This window comes from Macaca fascicularis, chromosome 13 (assembly GCF_037993035.2).
Source record: "Macaca fascicularis isolate 582-1 chromosome 13, T2T-MFA8v1.1".
NCBI classification, from domain to species: Eukaryota; Metazoa; Chordata; class Mammalia; order Primates; family Cercopithecidae; genus Macaca; species Macaca fascicularis.
Genome location: NC_088387.1, coordinates 108,957,371 through 108,978,290, shown reverse-complemented (window position 1 = coordinate 108,978,290; position 20,920 = coordinate 108,957,371). Strand labels below are relative to the sequence as shown.

At 34.1% G+C, this 20,920-nt stretch overlaps 1 pseudogene; it reads left to right on the top strand.

Moving 5' to 3' along the window:
- The first annotated feature begins 18,028 nt into the window (after positions 1-18,028).
- On the top strand, positions 18,029-20,295 carry LOC102121153 (histone-binding protein RBBP4 pseudogene; annotated as a pseudogene).
- Positions 20,296-20,920: the final 625 nt, after the last annotated feature.

Sequence of the window (20,920 nt, the reverse complement as noted above, 5' to 3'; positions counted from 1 at the left end):
TATTTTCTAGGTTTTTGGGGTTCTCTAGTCAAGGTCTCACAAGCCTGCAAACAGGTTGTTGACTGGGCTGCATTCTTATCTGGAGGTCAGGTTCTCTTATAAGAACATTCAGGTTGTTGACAGAATTAATACCTTGTCGTTGTCAGACAGTCTTTCAGGCACTAGAGGTAGTCCATCTCTATGGGCAGTACAAAGCATGGCTGTTTGCTTCTTTGGGGATATGGGGAGGGCATCTCCTCTTCAAAAGGGGCCTCAGCTTCCATGTGACAAAGTCAGCATCATTATGATAAAATATCTTCAAATTAACTTAAAATCACCAAATTTGGGAACTTACTTGCCTCTAAAAATATTCCCTTTGCTTTTGCCATAGAATTTAACCAATTACAGGAATGATCTTGAATGACATCTTTACTGGTCCTCTTCCTACTCAAAGGAGGAGATTATTCAGTGCATGTAGAGCAGAAATATTGGAGGCCATCTAAGAAGTATGTCTTACTTTGCAGGCTTAGGTAGAATTACCAGGGCTTTCAGAAGTAGTAGTAGCACATGTGCAGTAGCAGCAGAATAATGAGGCTGCAGGACAATTTCTGTACACATCGCCTCTCAACCAAAGCCCTCATGCTTCCACATGATGCTGTTCTGGCAAAGTAAGTCTTAATCCATTTTTATTAATTGATACATTGAGGTTCCTTTTCTTGATATATTTTTAAATTACATAATGTGAAATTTTAGGCATACATCTAGAACAAAGCATTTTCTCACTCTGAGCATCAGTTTCCTAATCTTTAAAATGAAGTTATTGCATATGTGAACTCTAAACTCCTCCCAACCTGAGTATTTTCAGAATCTAAACTTAGACCAAATATGCTTTACATCATTAATAAGAGGAACTTTGAAAATTAGGATGGTGCTTCATAAAATCCTCTTTAACTTTTATGTACTACTGACTCTTCTTTTAAAGAACTTTTGAGTAGATTATTAATATTGCCATCTTAAAAATATCTAGGTTTTACTGATATAGATGAACCTGGATCAGCTCTATTTCTCTCATTTTTCTTATGTGTTCAATTACCTTCCTATATCATGGCAGCTCTTCGAAATTTTCTCTGGATCATATGTCTTATCCCAGAGATATATCTGAGCTCATTTGGAATTTAACAGATGAATGCATGATGCTTATATTAATCTTCTACTGAACTGAAATTCTTTTTTTAGAAAAGAGTAATAAAATTTTCCAGGCCCAAAGTAAAATAATTACATATTTTCTTGAAATAATGGCTTTCCAAACTACTAATAAAAATTGGAAATATTATATAAAAGTCTTGTTTAGAATGCTACATATAATTATTAAATATAAACAGAAAGAACTTTTATATCAGATGTTTTTATTAATTTGAAACAAAATATCTGCTATGTGTTTGTGTAATGTACAAAAGAACTTCAACTATTTAATGTATAATAGTTTAATAGCTCTTTTTAAAAATTTATATTCATTTTACTTACATTTTTCTGCATAGTCTAGTTTTTAATGTATGTATGAAATGCAGACAAGTATTGTAGTTTTGCTAGTGTACCTATGAATTTTATAATGTTGATTGTTTTAGATTGCTTTCTCTCTCCCACTAATGGTCCACTGTTAGGATTAGATTAAAAAGCTTAGAGCATGAAAAAACTTATCATAAAATAGAAAGAACAGAGATATTATAAATTCGACAGGTAGGCTTTCATTCTAACTTTCCTAACTGCAACAATTTAACCTTGAGAAACTTTTCAAATCTTATTTTCCTTGACATTAGTTACTTCATACATCAAATATGGGTAATGATACATATTTCACAGAGTTATGAGAAGTAAATAATCTATAATCTATAAATACACTTGCATAGCATTTGACATACTTTACACACCAGTAATGCTATAAATAAAACCAAAATACTTTATCAAAGTACTTTGCAAGTGTCTTTTTTTTTTAACTTGCTTTTTTGAGAAGACAGAAGACACACAGGTGGGTTGGCCTGTCATGGAGAAGTTCATTCTATGCTGTGGCTACACCATTGGTGGCCTGAAGTTGGTCCCTAAAATTGCTGGGAGGTGTGTGAGGCGTGGAAATTCTCATGCTGCATCAGAACTAAGGAGTTGGGCAAAGAACTTCCTTATGACAGCCCTCACAATATTGGGAGCCTCGTGCAGGATATGGAAACTGGTAACTGCGTGTTGGGCCCAGATACAGCTGTGCCCAGTGTAAACTTTTCTGGGTATTTACCTTCCTTTCAGTACTTATGACATAGATATTGCCTTCAGTTGATCAAATTCTAGCCCTGAAATACATCTGCAAAACACACAACAATAGAAAACAATTTAGAAAAGAAGTCATCTATATTAAAAGTGGTGGTGACCAGAGTTTCATATTGCAGAATTTGAAAAGTCATCCTAAAACCCAGAATAATTTCAGCAAGAGAACAGGAAGATGGCAACTTTTACATCACCTTATATGAGAGGCAAGAAGAGTTTATAAGAGCCTTACTATGAACCTCTAAGTTAAAGAGTTCAGATTTGGAGTCACCACGTAGGCCTATTTTATTCATAATGGAAAGTAAGGAAGGCAGAGATAAAAGCAAAATTCCATGTTTGTAAGCAATTTTTATGTTGGCAAAATTGATATCATTGGAAAGAACAAGGCTAAATATTTGCCCGAGTAAGCATGGAATCAGGTTTGTAGCTGCAGATAAAGTGAGCTGAACATAGGAAATAATATTCTAATGCAGAAAACTATTATTTTCTTCTTACCATGAAATCTAAGGCTTCTAATAGCAAAATATATAGGATTAAATTAAGAGAGGGACCACTCCATCATCACTGAAGTTTGCATTGCACTGACAGATTTAGAATAAGTACACATTAGCAGATTGCAAAAAAAAAAAAAAAAAAAAAAAAAAAAAAAAAACGAAAAAAAGAAGAAAAAAAGAAAGAAAGAAAGAAAGAAAGAAAGAAAGAAAGAAAAAAAGAGCAAGCATAGAAAGTTTTGCATTGTGAATATCCAAAGTTCCATTCTTGTGTAGTTGATGGGTTAAAACTAGCATAAAACTAAAATAAGCAAAAAACATTCAACCTTGCAACTCAGAATCAAATAATAAAATTCTGAAGTCTTCGGATAAAGAATTAAGGAATTTATATAGGTTCCACCACTCATGTATGGTTTATAGCAAATAGAATGACAAAGACGCATAGAATTTAACCCATTCAAAATAGATTTAACAAAAGTACAAATATCATGTACCTACATGTGCATGCAAGCACACACACTCATGATCTCACAAACTTAAAACAACACAGGGATTGCTGTATTTGTTAAAAGACGTAAGAAATAATATTCAAAATACTGAGAAACAAGAATTTTACAAAGTAAATTTTAGGGAATAGAGAAATGACTTAAAATGTAACTATGTTTCCCTTTAGGAAAATCAAAGAAGACATAGACAGGATGAAATACTTGATTAACCATAAATGAAGAAAAAAACATGAGCTCAAAAAACAGGGAACTGACATAGCTAAGTATTTACATTAAGGTAAAAGTTAATACCATTGCTATGCTCATTTTGTTTACTCAAATCAAAATGTAAAGAAATTACCTGCAGGAGAGACTTGTGAGAATCACAATGATAAAGGAAATTAACAAAGCAATTGATGTGATTTGAGAAAAAATGAGAGAAATGGAAAACAGACAAATATGCACATGAAGATAATTTATATAAATTTAAGAAAATATATCAAATGAAATGTTATGATAATGTCAAACATAAAAGAAAATGATACTAAAATAAAGGCATGGATGTTTAGATAGGTGTTACTCAATGTACTCCAGAAAAATAAAATTTACAACCACAACACTATATATCATGAGTAGTGAACTAAACTTTATAGTAAAAGGTGCAACATCTTACACTACAAAAAATGCTGTAGCTAAATTTGAAAGAGAAAAATAAATGACTTTTGAGTTACTTCTCATTAGTAAAATAATGTAAGAGAAATAAATATTTAGCACACTTTTGAGGGAAATACATTATGTGACTTCCAAATTTTATATTCCTTCACATAATGTTAATGAGTAAATGCAAGAAAAGACATTTTTAAATGCACAACTTCTTAAGAATTTTATTATAAATGTAGCTTTACTGAAAAATTGATTTGAAAACATAAGCCTATTAAACAATATACAAATATACATGCATGTAGAAATAAAGCTTTAAAAAAACTTGTAAGAATTAAATCCATATAATTACAGAATTAAATTTAATTCAATGAGGTAATTATGGTTGTAAAACAGAATGCTTATGGCATACTTAAGAAAAAATTTGCATAGTACACAAATGAAGATTGAAATAAAATAGCTATAGCCTACTATTTTTTTTTTTTTTTACTGAGTGTTTCTAAGATGCCAGGCCATGTCACAAGGTAGTGAAAATAATTAGAGAAAATACATGAGATTTTTGGACTGGAGCAGAAAAATAAAGTCATCACAATATGTTTGAAAGAAATATGAAAAATACTATTTGCATGAAATCAAGTACAGTTAAATTTGATAAGATGGTTACCTGGTCTTATTAGACATGGAGATTTCTGGATATTATCCTAGATCTGTTAAATTTTTCCAGGAATGTGCATCAGAAATCTGCATTGTAGATAAGCAGCCAAGGTAGTTTTATGCCTATCTAAATTTGAAAACTATGCTTCTTAATAGATGAGTAACTCAATAGGTACCTGAAATCAGTAGCAAGAAATAATAGAGGACTGTATCCTATAAATATTTAAGTACTGTGTCCCATAAACATCCAGGATATTTGAAAAAACAAGAAATTTTGCTGGAAGCAGGAGCCTTTAAACTGGGACTTAGACTATGAGCAGGATATATTTAGTTTCGGAGAGTGTTCAAAGACACACCCTTTTTAAATATAGAATTTAGAAAACAAAACATTGAATGCCCACAAACTTAACGATTCAGCCAAAACATAGATATTTAGAGAAAAGTGGAAGGAAACACCTTTTCTATTGCCACAGCGAATCTTTCCTTTTATTAACAATGAAATTTATTTACTTTATTCTTAACATGAAAATTTCATAAATGTGTCTGAATTTCAAATATCTTGATTTTCTTATCCTGAACCCAATCTCTTAGAGTGATCTTGGGTTGATCACTGCTTTTGATATTTAAAGTATTATGTAATTTAGCAAAAAAGCTATATTTCCTTTAAGAAAAGTGTAAGTATAAAATTAACTCATGGTTTTGGCTATATTTAATTCAAGAATATGTAGTAAAGGCCTGACTCTAAAAGTTAGTTGGGTGTGCTGGCATGCATCTGTGGTCCCAGCTACTCAGGATGCTGAGGTGGAAGGATGACTTGAACTTCGGAGACTGAAGCTACAGTGACTTGTGATTGTACCACTGCAGTTCATCCTAGGGGACAGAGTGAGAATCTATCTCAGAAAATAATAATAATAATCTATAGTAAAAATGTCATTACATGTAAGACATAGATGGGAAGCTAAAATGATTAATAAGGTCCAGTCCTGCCCAATTAGCCATGTGCATCCTCAATTTGGATGCTGTTGACACTCCCCAAATGTAATCTGTTTTATATCGAATGCCATATGACTCAATGTCTGTAATAAAATCTGTTTTTGAGATTAAATTTCCAACTTTCTAAATACACTGTACTGTAACATACATGTTACAATTGATGACTAACTGCTAATTAAATAGTAGATACCATAGAGAAAATGTTTTCTGACATGTCTGCTAAAATACAGGTCATTTTGACACAAGAAAATGAATAGCTGTCTTTGAACCAAAAATTAATCCACAAGTGAGATTTTTACATAGCCTTTTTAGAAATGAATATATTTTACAGCATTATTCATTGTCAATCCCTTGGTAGTTTTCAGACTGTATGAGATGAAGATTGCAAATTCTATAGAAAGTGCAAGAGATCAGAATAATACCAAAGTCTAGAAGTATCATGCAATTTTTCACATGACAACTAGACATATGATTGTTTTACAAACAAAATAAACTTTTGTATTGCACATGACAACACTTGTATCATAACTCAAAAACTCGTTAAAGTATTTACACTATTAGCCAACCTCCTATTTTCAGCACAAGACTGCAGATAAGGTTTTAGGTATGATAAACATGTGAAGATTTGACTCTTATAAGGCTGTAAGTGTTGAATATTCATTATACTTTATGCTCTAGGCAGCTCAAAAAGTTTGCTCTGTTTTGTAATAGCTCACTGAATGGAACATCTCACTCTAATGTAGTAGTAACTGCTTCCTTAAATTTTATGAGAGACAAACATGTTCATTCTCTTTTGCTCTATTTGCTTCATTTCTATATGATACCAGTTTCCTCTAACTGCTCATGACTCTCTCCCCTTAGTACATCTTTCATTTTTATTTTATTACTTTTTTATTTTCCACATTCTTCCATGAAAAAAACAGTAGAAGAAAACTCACTAACTGAAGCCAAAAACCATCCAGCCAACAAATCTGACAATCTGGAGATTGAATTTGAATTTGTAGGTAGGTAGAGTTCTATTTTTTTTTTAAACAGGACCTTGCTCTATTGCCCAGGCTGGAGTGCCATGGAACAACCACGGCTCACTGCAACCACGAATTTTTGTGCTTAAGTGATCCTCTTGCCTCAACCTCCTGAGTAGCTGGAACTGCAGGTGCATACCACCACACCTGACTAATTTTTTTTTTCTTTTTGTAGAAATGGAGTCTCACCATGTTGCAATAGAGTTCTTAATTAACATATGAGGTTGATAAACATTTGTTTAGAAATTGGAAAATGTACATTCTCCAATTAGACTGTATTTGGAAAGCCTATAATAATTAATCCAGATTACATAAGAACATATTTAAGAGAAACAGAGAATAGAAAACATTAAGTGTTTTTGTTGTGTGGAAATATGTTACTAGCACATTATTTTAGCCACGCTCTGCATGTTTTGGTTAAAGCATGATTGTACGCACAGATTGGAAGGGCAATTCCCAGGAACTCAAACAAAAGCCGTGGTATGAACACGAGCTAAGTGGCCCACAGAGACTGAATTCAATACTAATCATGTAACATAGTGTTTTAGTCAACTAAATTTAGAGAATATAGTATCATCTGCTGCAAAACCCTATTTTCAGATGTCTGAGGAAGACTATTCACTCATGAGAGATAAAATTAGAATTTTACAAAGTTTAATTATTTTGTCATATCTGCTTCCTTTAGTCAGGCATTGTTATACAAAATTTATTTTCCAATATTATTAATGAAATAAGAATTGACTTTGAAGTTATTTCTATGTGAATGTAATCAGAACAACTATTTAAACTGACTTTATTATAGATTTCTTGTTACTTAAACACAGCTTATTCTAGAATATCCTTGACCACGAAATCCATATTCTTTTACATCTTAATCATGTTCTTTTAAATATATAGTAAGAGGTTTAGATTTTAGCTTTGCCTTTAACAATGATTAAGTTTTTATCTACTTCATAACCATGAAAATGATATAATAAATCTATGGATAACTCTTAGAAGATCAAAATTGAATTGAGCTAAAGTATTTTTAGTCCTAGTAAGCAGTGTCCCCAAGTAGTGTCATCTTTTCTGGTATGCAGAAAAGTGTTAGGTCACCTAACTAGATCATATGTGCACATACACTCTGTTTCAAAATCTACTCTGGCAATATTACAAAGTTGCCCTTGGAGATTTCCACTAGCAAAGTGATCTTACCCTAGTGGAACAGCAAGAAAAATAAGCAGACAATTATGAGATGGTATTTTTTGATGCTTTGACAAAGAGAGGTACAGGATACTGTGGAAGATCTGAGGAGGGGTCTCCATGCTGGTATTTGAGAGTCCGACGTTTTCCTCTAAGAGCTGACATTTGGGATGAGGCTTGAATATTTGTCTTAGTTTTATTTTGCTTTGTAACACACTGTGCTCACATTGAACAGCTTAAAACAATGTAAATTTATTATCTAACAATCCCTGTGGGTACTCTGGCTGAGGTTTTGTTACAAACAGGATAATCAACTTATCTGGGCTTGCCCAGGACGTTCCCAATTTTAAAATAGAAAGTCTGCACCCTAGGAAACCTCAGTCCAGGCAAACTAGGGACTTCGCGTGAGTACTCACCTTGCAGCCTTGATGAGGCTGCAATCACCACGCTAACTGAGGCCAAATTCATTTCAATGTTTGACTGGGGCAAGGGCTGTTTCTGAGCTACTCAATGGTTGCTGACAGCACTCAGTTCCTTCGGAGCTGTAAGCCAGTAGGGTCATCAGGTCCCACTCGCCACTGGCCAGAGGCTGCCCTCAATTCCCTGGCAGGTGACCCTTTCTATCAGAGTCTTACTTGAGATCCAGGGAGAGAGTGCCAGCAAGATGAACTCACTGTCTTCTGGAATCTAATTATAAAAGAGACACCTCATCACTTTAGCCAAGTTCTATTTGTTAGAAGCAATTCACTAACTAGATCCAGCCCATCCTCTGAGGGAGAGGAATAAGCAAGTGATAAATGCATTTTCTACATAGCATGTAACCATAGATTTATCTGATTAAGAATATGCTCAAACAATAGATAGCAAAGACAAATTTATTCTCAATTTTCTCTTAAAACATTTCACTACTCATGGCCAGGCACAGCGGCTCAAGCTTGTAATCCCAGCACTTTGGAAGGCTGAGGTGGGCAGACTGCTTGAGGTCAGGGGTTCGAGACCAACCTGGGCAACATGGTAAAATAGTCTCTACAAAAAAAAAAAAAATTAATCTGGCCTGGTGACGCATGTCTGTAGTCCCAGCTACTCGGAGGCCGAGGCAGGAGAGTCAGTTGAACCCAGGAGGTAGAGGTTGCAGTGAGCTGAAATCACAAGATCACAGCACTGCACTCCAGCCTGGGCAATAGAGCGAGACTCCATCTCTAAAAACAAACAAACAAAAATCACTACACTCGATGAACAGGTAAAGGAGTGTAATTTTGTGAGTGTGCATTTGTGCAAATGTGTGTTGGGGTGGAGTAGGTTGTTTTGAATTCCGTCTTTTTTTTCCAGCTGATTTTTGAAATTTTTTTTTTTTACAGAACTACAGGAATAAACTATATAATTAAAATTATAAAAAGAACAAGTCTGGAAATAAAAGTATTCTTAAAGTCTGAGCTTTCCTGCTTGTCTAAAGCTATTATTTTCTCTGGCTTACTGATCTTTTCAATCTTTCAATGTGTATTTTCCCCCACTAAAAACTGCTTTTTCCTATCATATTTCTCTTTCTCCCAAATCCATCCTTAATCCTTTGCTCTTACAAGGCTTGTTATTCTTTTAGATTTCAGCACAGGCATCACCTTTTCAGGATTTTCTGAACTAATAAAATGTTCTTTATTAAATTTTCTCATATCTATATATTTCATGTTCTGGCATTTACTACAGTTCTATCTTTACACTTGTAATATAATTATTATTTATGTTTATTTCCTAAAACATTAGCTTCATGTGGGAACTCACCATGTTTTCCCTACTCCTAGACTAATGTTTTGCACAAAGGGTACAGTAATCCCTCCTTATCCTTGGAGATATGCTCCAAGACACCCAGTGGATGCCAGAATAGTACCACAAATAGTACTGAACCCTATATGCACTATGCTTTTCCCCATACATACTTATGATAAAGTTTAATGTGTAAATTAGGCACAATAAGAGATTAACTAGTAACAAAATGGAATAATTATAACATACTATTTTAAAAATTATGTGACTATGGTGTATCTTTCTCTCTCTCATAATATCTTATTTTACTGTACAGCAGTAACTGAAACCCTGAAAAACAAAACCCTTGATAAGCAGAGACTGCCATATTATTTTTAATCACTTGCTGAATAAATAAAAACACATCTAATAATTACCTCAATGTTCTTTGCTAAATTAATCTGTTTTTTCTGAATTGAAGTTCTTGTTTTATTTGGTTTGTATATATTTAGTGAAGGAGTAGGTATATAGTGTTAAATTAAATGTGGCCTAATGCTGCCTCTTCTCTTGAATCAATTTGTAGCAAACCGCAGCCTAATTTAAGAATAGAATCTTGTAACAAGTAGCTGTGTCTCAGTCATTTACATGAGATGAGCTTCAGCCAATCACAGGCTGCCAAATGCTCAAGCCATGTCCATATAAGGCAAATGCATCACACCCTGCATAAAGAAAGTCAACACTCAGCTGCAACCGACCACTCAGGCTATTTATGTATACGCTTCCTTATTTCATTTATAAATACTGCCTTCCCATGCGCTGGGTGGAGCTGTCTGAACCTCTCTTGGTTCTTTGTGCTGTTTGATTCATAAATTTGCTTAAACAGGCTTTGCTAAATTTATTTTGTCTAAAACCTTTCTTTTAACAGTAGATATAACTATACACAAAATATAGTAGTTTATTTTCTCAACTTTAATATTTCTCTGTGCTAAAAGTTATCAATATTTCTGGTCAATAATAAAAAAGTTATGCTATTGGATATTCAATATCCAATAAGTGTATGCAAGTTATGAATACACTTAAATGCATCTTATTTGAACTTACACATTTTTATGGCATATATATATATATAATATGTGTCATGAAATGTAATGATCATACGCCCTTTTATTTTGTTCACTTAGATAATGAAACACTTTAATAAAAAATAACCTATGACATCTTTACAGCATTCCTGTGGAATTGTTTGGATATAAGAATATCTTCATTTTCAAAAAGAGGCTAGTGATGCTCAGGACAATTAAGTAAGTAGCCAATGGTTATGCAGCTTCTAAAAGCAAAATGCTTTTTCAGAAAGTGTGGGTACAATTGAACTGTTTTTAGTTCTGTCGAATTTCTCTCTTTATTATGTACCTGTAATTTCAGATGGGTTAGTGGCTACTTTGGCTTTCATGCCTAGGGGAGCATCATCTGTTACAGGCAGGATGGGTAGAGGGTCCAGCAGCCTCTTGTCTTCCTGCAAGATTCTTCAGTATTTCTGCTGCCAAATCGAATTACCACAAGAGGGCACAATGACTTATGAAACACTGTCCCTATGCTTTATGCTTCAAATTGATTCAAAGTAGGAGAGATGGAGAAAAAAAAAAGAGGCAAAGAATACTTTTAAGTAATTAATTTCTATTTTTTAATCCTTGCATTGCAGGCATACTGATCAGAAATTTAAAGTACTTCTACTCATTAGGCTAGACAAACATATATCCTGCACTGATTGGACATATCTAGAAAAATTCATCATAAACACATTGATTAATGAACATTTTAGGAAATTTTACATGCGGAAGATGCTTTCATGTAGTTACCACAAAAGTCTACATATGGCCTAGAGGAAGCAAAACTGAAATATTCTTTCCTTTTTTTTTCAGTCCCATACACACTCTGGTATCACGCTCAATACTCATATTTACTGGGAGTCCTTCCTTAATGGTATCAGACCTATGAATTACTTCTTCCTCTCATGGGCTTTAAAAATCTCATTATTCGCCTTTTCTTCTCACTCATATGTTGAGTCATTTTTAGGTGTTAAATTCTGCACTGGGATAGGGATGATGAAACTTCCAGACAATGGCTTGGACGAACTCGAAGACTAGCAGAGAGGAGAGAAAAGTAATCTTTATAAAAAGAAGGAAGGCTGATTAGTGATTCTTATTTTACAGATGAGATAACTGTCTCATGAGTTTAAGTAATTCCTCAAAACCACACCAGTGCCAATTTGACTTTAAAACCCATATTTTTTTTTCTTCCAACAGTCTGATAAGGTCATGGATTTTTAATTCCCTTTCAGCCTTTTGAGGATCATCACAGATCCTCAAGTAGTTTGTATGAAATGCAACAGAAGTGTATCAACAACTAATTTATATACATTATTATTTGATTTAATTTTCTGTACATTAAACATTTTTGGAAATGCCATTTTAATAAGTAATGTGAGATGGAACTATATATAGAATTACTGGGAAACAAAAAATTTGCAAATTTATTTATGTAAAACAACATCATTGACCAAAATTCAGAAAGTATTTTTATTTATTTACTGTTTGTGATGAACTGTGCTATGAGAGCTAAATAGAGAATAGATTAAATGAATGTGGTGATCAACCACTAGGAAGACTTCACAGAGGATGTTCTTTCTGGTAGAAAGATTTTAAGGCTTTGGAAGAAACTCTTCAGTGAAGACAGTTAAGACAATTCCAAGGAGCAAACTTGGTATGAGAAATGACATGCAGATAAGAACTTAAAATGAGTAATAATACATTTGTGCAATTTATAATAACTGGTACTTAGATTAAGTTACAAAATAGGCAAGTACTTGAAAACAATGATTATTCATCAAATATTTGTTTTTACCTAAATATTATTAGATAATGTATTAATAATGAAATTTCAACTTCAGTTGCCTCAAGAAAATTTATATACATAAAATATAAACATATGTATTGTGATAGTATGAAAATATACTTTTAACCAAGTCCTTCATATACATATCTACATTATATTTCAGGAAAGAAATAACTTACAATGAAATTAAAATAAAATAATGTATCTGGATAGTAAATAATTGGTCAAGATATGAAGTAGTTTGAAACATTTGTAGGACAAGACCTTTAAATTTCCTAATAACTATCTATTAGTATTTGGAGTCATAAAAAATTGAAAATCATCATCTAAAATTATTGATCCTATTAACATAAAAAGTTTAAGGTCGTAGAGATAGATGGCAAACATGGATGAAAAACAAATATTTTTCGGGAATATTTGTGAGTATCAAAGGATAAGTAGAGCATTAGCCTGGTTTGGCTAATTTCTTTTAACTCTTTTTTAAGCAATGCTCTCTGAAAATAGGTTTCAAATAATAGCTTTTAAATACATATATATTATATATATATGTTATACATATATTATATATATGAGTAATTTCTAAACCTGGTGGTATACTCCCAGGAAATCAGACAGAATAGAATATTAATAAAAAGAAAACTGATATAGATATATATGTTTTCAGATAGATCTGATTAAATATTAGAATGTTGACAAAGCACGTTTGTGGAAAGATTATGATTATTTTCATGATGCATATGGTTTTTATATTTGTAGCATTACTGAAAACAACCAAAAACTAATAAATGCAAATAAAGCTGTTACTGTTAGAGCTTTTAAAGGCTGCTTAGGACTAAATAGCAAATCGAATAAACATGTGATGCATTTGGGAGAATAGTTTCCACCCACCCCCCGCCCCCCAAAAAATCACAAAAAACAGAATACCAGAGGCCTTGGAGAACATAGTTTAACTTAGCAAAGTTTATGGGTTGAGGGGGCATGAAAATCAAGGTATCAGGTTGGTACTGAACTAGCAGAAGGTCCCACAAGTCAAGTAGATGCTGCTGAATTACAGAGTTGAAAATCACTTGTCAGTCAAAAATTAGCATAGTAATGATATGACTGAGCCTGCTACTGACATGACTGGTATTATACCAGTGAGAGTAGTATCTAGCTGGAATGATGCTTGTTGCAATACATGATGTCCTGTCAGATAAAAGCTTAGATTCTGCATAAAATTTTATTAGAATGAAAATTTATAGATCTTCTAATACATGCCTTCACATATCCTTTTTCTATCATAAATTATTCTAGAGCAACATTTTCCTAGGGTAACCTTCAGAAGATTATTTCAATAGGATGTTTATTGATAGCTACTATATTAATAGTGGGGGGAGGATGTTGGAGATTATTGACCTCGTCTTGGTGTTTTTTCTTTGGAAAAATCATTAAAGCTCATAAGTGGCAGCCAAATGTAAATAGCACCTGGGACTAAATCTCTAGCTCTGACCTTTCCCTGAAATTTCCATCCCTTGGTCAGACAAAACGAACCCACTCATCATTACTTCATCATTTCTAAAGTCTAAAGTCAAAATTGGAAAACATCTGTATTTTTTATGTTTGTAAATGTCATCACCATTCTCTCACTCATCTAGATTTTTTTAAACTTCTATTTTAAGTTCAGGGGTACAAATGCAGGTTTGTTACAAAGGTAAACTTGTATTATGGGGGTTTGTTGTACAGATTTTATCATCACCCAAATATTAAGCCTAGTAGTAACCATTAGTTGTTTTTCCTGATTCTCTACCTCCAAAAGGCCCCAATGTGTGTTGTTCTCCTCCGTGTGTCCATGTATTTTCACCATTTAACTCCCACTTACAAGTGAGAAAAAAAAAATAGTCTCATGTCCAATCTCCCATTCTGTGTATGACTTATCTCTTTAGGGTCTTATTCTGCCTGCACTGCTCTTTAATATCTAAATTTGTCCGTTTTGTCTTGTGACTACTGTCACTACTTAAATCCAAGCCCTCACAAATGATCACCTGCACAATCTTAAAAGCCTTCTCACTGGTATGATTATGCAGCTTTATGCCCTTCCAAGCCAGCTGAATTCATGATGGTCAGATGGCAATTTGAAGAGCAAGTGTTGAATTATCTTTCTCCAATACACAGTTACGTTTATGGATTCTCCTTCGCCCATTGAAAAAGGTCCAAATTCCCCAGATAGGTTTTTAATGACCTCAGATTCTGCACCTAGTTCATATTTCTAACTTTATTTCTCCTTTTTGTTTGCATATCATTTGGGTTGAATGGGACTATTTTTCAGAGGGAGAACACAGAGGAACAGTGTGCTGTATTGAAGGAGAGAACCAAGTTAGGAACAGTGAGTTGAAATAGAAAACAAATCAGTGAATTGGGGAGAAAAGAAGGACTTAAATAAAAACTTATTGATAAATGGGACCTAGAAGAACTAATTGCCAATATTTTCTTTTCTTGAAAACACAAAATTAAGGTTAGCCAAGACAAAATTGGAGTTTGACCACATAGGACAAAGAGTCTAGCTGAGGATTACCTGAACATGCCATGCTCATTTGGTTACCTAAACAAGATGTTGATTCATTGTAATGAGAAGAAACCGTGTTAAAAACATAAATACTCTATTTTGCCAGAGTGATACGTTGTCCAGTTATTTTACCTTGGGAGAAGATCTGGGGACAAATTGGGGATGTTTTGTCCTGCAGAAAAATAATCAAATCGTGTGAAAAATAGTATGAATAAATCTAAAATCATTAATTTCAGCTTTTGGAATTAAGATGCCCTCTGAGTGTGGTGTGGATCTGTTGGTTCACTCATTAACTGGTCAGGGTTAGCAGAGGTAATAAACCACATGTTTTTGTATACATGTTGTCTTATCTGTTCTGCTTATGAACATTCTTCCATAGAAGAAACTTGAGACATGGAAATGTGCTAAGTTCATTTTCCTGAAACCTAGGTGGGTTGGACTTGCTACTTGTAATAGAAGCAGTGATTTGGTCAGGCTGCACTCATTCCTTTATCCTTAATGAGGGATAGGTTAATCCAGGCTGAGACTGGCAGTAGAATAGGTGTCCATAGTTTGTTCCAGCCAAACTGAATTCTTTATTTTTCTGTCTCTAATATTTATCATATTGTTTTTATCAAGCTCTTCTCTACACACCTCTATATTTTCAAATGGCACTTATAAGTTAAGCATCAGATCAAAGGCACTTTGTCAATATTTTTCATGGAATGAACTGATGAATAAATAAATGCTAATAAACAAATTAATGAATAAATGAACAAACGAATAAATGGATATAAACACATGAGTTGACAGGAAGTTCTGGGAATAATATAAAACTGTACTACTTATATCCCAGACTTATGTAAAATGTTAATCCAATAAACATTTACAAAACATTCTCTTAAGAACTCTGGGTCAAAGAGAATAATAAAGCTGTTTCTGTCTTCCAGATATCCTGACTTGCTCGAAGAGTACAGACACATCTTATGAGTAATTTAATAAGGAAAACATCATTTTAGCTCCAAATCTAAGGAAGTGTTTACTTTCACATCCTAGACGGGATGGCTAACAGTAAAAATATCTGTGAGGGTTAGTGGAGGTTTATTGACTGGTAAGAAAAGGATAGGATGTTTTAGAAGCAAAATATTAGCATTGAAAAAGTCTACAGATTTTTGTCAAATGAATAAGATAAAGTATCAGTAAAGAGTAAAGAATAGCACTGTATAAACATATAAGAAATTGATATGTGTGCCTGCTTTGTAAAATAACTATTTCCATAGAATTAAATCTAAGTGTTGAGAGAAAATTTAGCAAATATGCAACTTAATAGTCAAAAGAATAGCCATTGTTATAAAATCTCTTGTTTATTCCTTTGTCTTGTCATGACATAATTAAAAATAGATACTAAATTTTAATTCATAAATTTATAATCTGGTCATTCACACCTGCTACTTTTGCTAGATAGGCATATACGAACATTTGTTACCAGAATTTGGATGTCTTTCTGCCTCATTTGCAAAATCCCTGTTTATTGCGAGCAATTTCAATTTATAAAATTTTTTAAGAATGAATTTGGATTCCATTTTGAAAATATACTAGTGCCTTCCTCCCTAAGTCATAGCAAAATAAATTGTTCTGACTTCATGGGACTCAACAAATGAAATTGGTTTATAAACATAAGTTTAAGTTAACCCACAAACCGTACAATTCTCATTGACTCAGGAGCTACACAGACGAGAGACCATTAAATACATGACCTGTATGGAAATACAGAAATAGAAGGAATTCACTGTGGCTAAAGAGAAAGGGTAGAAGCTAAGTTAATTAATAATATGTGCTTGAAGCTTTTGAATAATTGAGAAAATAGGTGATTTGCTCTGTATGCTTACTGATATTCTGTTCTAAATCATGCCAGTAGCAAAGATTACCCCATTCACAAGAAAATGGAAAGAACATGAAGATTTTAGGGGCACACACACATATACACAAAATATATACTTTCAAATCCTTAGTCCAACATCATCTAGCTCTGAGATACTAAGACATTTTGTTGTTTTGAGTCTTAATTCCACCTCATATATTTTTACGAATATTGTTAAAAGTGCCCAGTATGAATTTGAGATCACTTAGTCAGTATCAGCTGAACCTGAATGTAATTTCAATTTTGATATTTGCTTTTATTCTCTTAGTAATATTTACTTATATCTAAATGCTACTTTTAAACTTTCACAATAGGTTACTGAAGATTCTTGGAAGTTAGTTTCTGTAATTTTCAACCTTTTGTGCCTCACTACACAGTTTTATATTTAGTAAAAAATGTGCTCACAGGGTGTTTGTTGTCTAAATGACAAATTATAGATAAAGTTGATAACATACTAAAGTTTGAATTATAATAAGATAGAAATTATTTGTTTCAAATCCAGAGCAATCTGACAGTTATAGTCTAGTAATGGCCAGCTTGCTTGTTTCAGATTATTTATTTCAATATAAATAATCAAAATTAGACAATAGAGGTGAAGAGTATGTTTGAGGGCACTGGAGAGCTATCAAAACATTGAGAATTTGCCAGACCAGGATGCAGAAAGAAGGCAAGAAGAAGGGCGGAGGTTGTCCTTTTCCCCATGAGCCAAAATGGAGCTAAGAGGTGAAGGCAGGAGGTAGGGCTTTCTTCAGTCTCCTAAATCGTGGGGGAATGGGGGAAAAATTTAAGCTCAGAGACTTCCAGGGAGAAGATTATCTGGTTAAAAAAATCAGACTTTGGCTTATAACCCAAAGGGTTATCCCATTAGGGAGAAAAAGTGAGCCAGGGACTTAAATCTGACCACAAATAACCTTGGCCTCTGATAGCATAAAGGCAAACCTAGCTGCCTTTAAAAAAAAAAAAAAAAAAAAAGCTCTTTCTGGAGGAACAGTACTATCCAGAGTTTGTAATTATTTGCATAATTTTTCATATATAATATCTAAGAATTTTAAAAATCATTTGAACAAGTTGGAAAAAATAACAGAATATCAAAAAAAAAACTCAAGAAAATAAAGATCCAAAGGATATACAGTTATAAATAATCAGACACAGCCTTTATAAAAACTATCCTTCCCTCCCGGAATGCTCGACCCCAGGGTTCCCCCGGCTCGTCTGCCCGCCATGGCCGACAAGGAAGCAGCGTTCGACGACGCAGTGGAAGAACGAGTGATCAACGAGGAATACAAAATATGGAAAAAGAACACCCCTTTTCTTTATGATTTGGTGATGACCCATGCTCTGGAGTGGCCCAGCCTAACTGCCCAGTGGCTTCCAGATGTAACAAGACCAGAAGGGAAAGATTTCAGCATTCATCGACTTGTCCTGGGGACACACACATCGGATGAACAAAACCATCTTGTTATAGCCAGTGTGCAACTCCCTAATGATGATGCTCAGTTTGATGCGTCACACTACGACAGTGAGAAAGGAGAATTTGGAGGTTTTGGTTCAGTTAGTGGAAAAATTGAAATATAAATCAAGATCAACCATGAAGGAGAAGTAAACAGGGCCCGTTATATGCCCCAGAACCCTTGTATCATCGCAACAAAGACTCCTTCCAGTGATGTTCTTGTCTTTGACTATACAAAACATCCTTCTAAACCAGATCCTTCTGGAGAGTGCAACCCAGACTTGCGTCTCCGTGGACATCAAAAGGAAGGCTATGGGCTTTCTTGGAACCCAAATCTCAGTGGGCACTTACTTAGTGCTTCAGATGACCACACCATCTGCCTGTGGGACATCAGTGCCGTTCCAAAGGAGGGAAAAGTGGTGGATGCAAAGACCATCTTTACAGGGCATACGGCAGTAGTAGAAGATGTTTCCTGGCATCTGCTCCATGAGTCTCTGTTTGGGTCAGTTGCTGATGATCAGAAACTTATGATTTGGGATACTCGTTCAAACAATACTTCCAAACCAAGCCACTCAGTCGACGCTCACACTGCTGAAGTGAACTGCCTTTCTTTCAATCCTTATAGTGAGTTCATTCTTGCCACAGGATCAGCTGACAAGACTGTTGCCTTGTGGGATCTGAGAAATCTGAAACTTAAGTTGCATTCCTTTGAGTCACATAAGGATGAAATATTCCAGGTTCAGTGGTCACCTCACAATGAGACTATTTTGGCTTCCAGTGGTACTGATCGCAGACTGAATGTCTGGGATTTAAGTAAAACTGGAGAAGAACAATCCCCGGAAGATGCAGAAGACGGGCCACCAGAGTTGTTGTTTATTCATGGTGGTCACACTGCCAAGATATCTGATTTCTCCTGGAATCCCAATGAACCTTGGGTGATTTGTTCTGTATCAGAAGACAATATCATGCAAGTGTGGCAAATGGCAGAGAACATTTATAATGATGAAGACCCTGAAGGAAGCGTGGATCCAGAAGGACAAGGGTCCTAGATATGTCTTTACTTCTTGTGATTTTAGACTCCCCTTTTTTCTTCTCAACCCTGAGAGTGATTTAACACTGGTTTTGAGACAGACTTTGTTCAGCTATCCCTCTATATAATAGGTACCACCAATAATGCTATTAGCCCAAACAGTGGGTGTTTTCTAAATATTAATGGAGGGGCTTGATTCAGCAAAGCCACAAACTTAACATTGAAATTTTCTTCAGGAATTTTCTAGTAACTCAGGTCTAAAGTAGCTACAGAAGGGGGAATATTATGTGTGATTATTTTTCTTCTTATGCTATATATCCCCAAGTTTTTCAGACTCATTTAAGTAAAAGCTAGAGTGAGTAAGGAATAGAGCCAAATGAGGTAGGTGTCTGAGCCATGAAGTATAAATACTGAAAGATGTCACTTTTATTCAGGAAATAGGGGAGATTCAAGTCATATAGATTCCTACTCGAAAATCTTGACACCTGACTTTCCAGGATGCACATTTTCATATGTAGACCAGTTTCCTCTTGGTTTCCTCAGTTAAGTCAAAACTACATGTTCCTCTTTCCCCATATATTCATATATTTTTGCTCGTTAGTGTATTTCTTCAGCTGTTTTCATGTTGTTTCTTTCCTGTCTGTGAAATGGTGTGTTTTTTGTTGTTGTTTTTTTTTTTAACTTGGGACCACCAAGTTGTAAAGATGTATGTTTTTACCTGACAGTTACACCACAGGCAGACTGTCAAGTTGAGAAGAGTGAATCAATAACTTGTATTTGTTTTAAAAATTAAATTAATCCTTGATAAGAGTTACTTTTTTTTAGGAGTTAGTCCTTGACCACTAGTTTGATGCCATCTCCATTTTGGGTGACCTGTTTCACCAGCAGGCCTGTTACTCTCCATGACTAACTGTGTAAGTGCTTAAAATGGAATAAATTGCTTTTCTACATAAAAAAAAAAAAAACTATCCTTATTATTTTTAAGAAATTAAATTACAAGATTAAATATTCAGAAGAGAATGGAAAACTTGAAAAAGTCTAATATAAATTATAGAACTAAATAATAAATGATTTAAATAAAAAACCCAAAGAATGGGTTTAAAAAAATATTAGATACAGATGAAAAGAACTTCTGTTGGCTGAAAAACAGGTAAATATACATCAATACTCAGTGAGAAAGAAAATTGTATTATTCCATTCTCACACTGCTATGAAGAAATACCCAAGACCGGGTAATTTATAAAGGAAAGAGGTGTGATTGACTCACAGTTCCACATTGCTTGGGAGGCCTTAGGAAACTTACAATCATAGTGGAAGGGGTAGGGGAAGCAGGCACCTTCTTCACAGGGCAGCAGGATGGAGTGGGTTGCCAGCGAAGGGGGAAGCCCCTTGTAAAACCATTAGATTTCATGAGAACTCACTCACTATTACGAGAACAGAATCAAGGAAACCGCCCCCACGATTCAATTATCCCCACCTGTTCTACCCTCAACACATGGGGATTATGGGTATTACAATTCAAGATGAGATTTGGGTGGGGACACATCATATCAAAAATTTTATGTAATATAGAAAAGAAGATAAGAAACA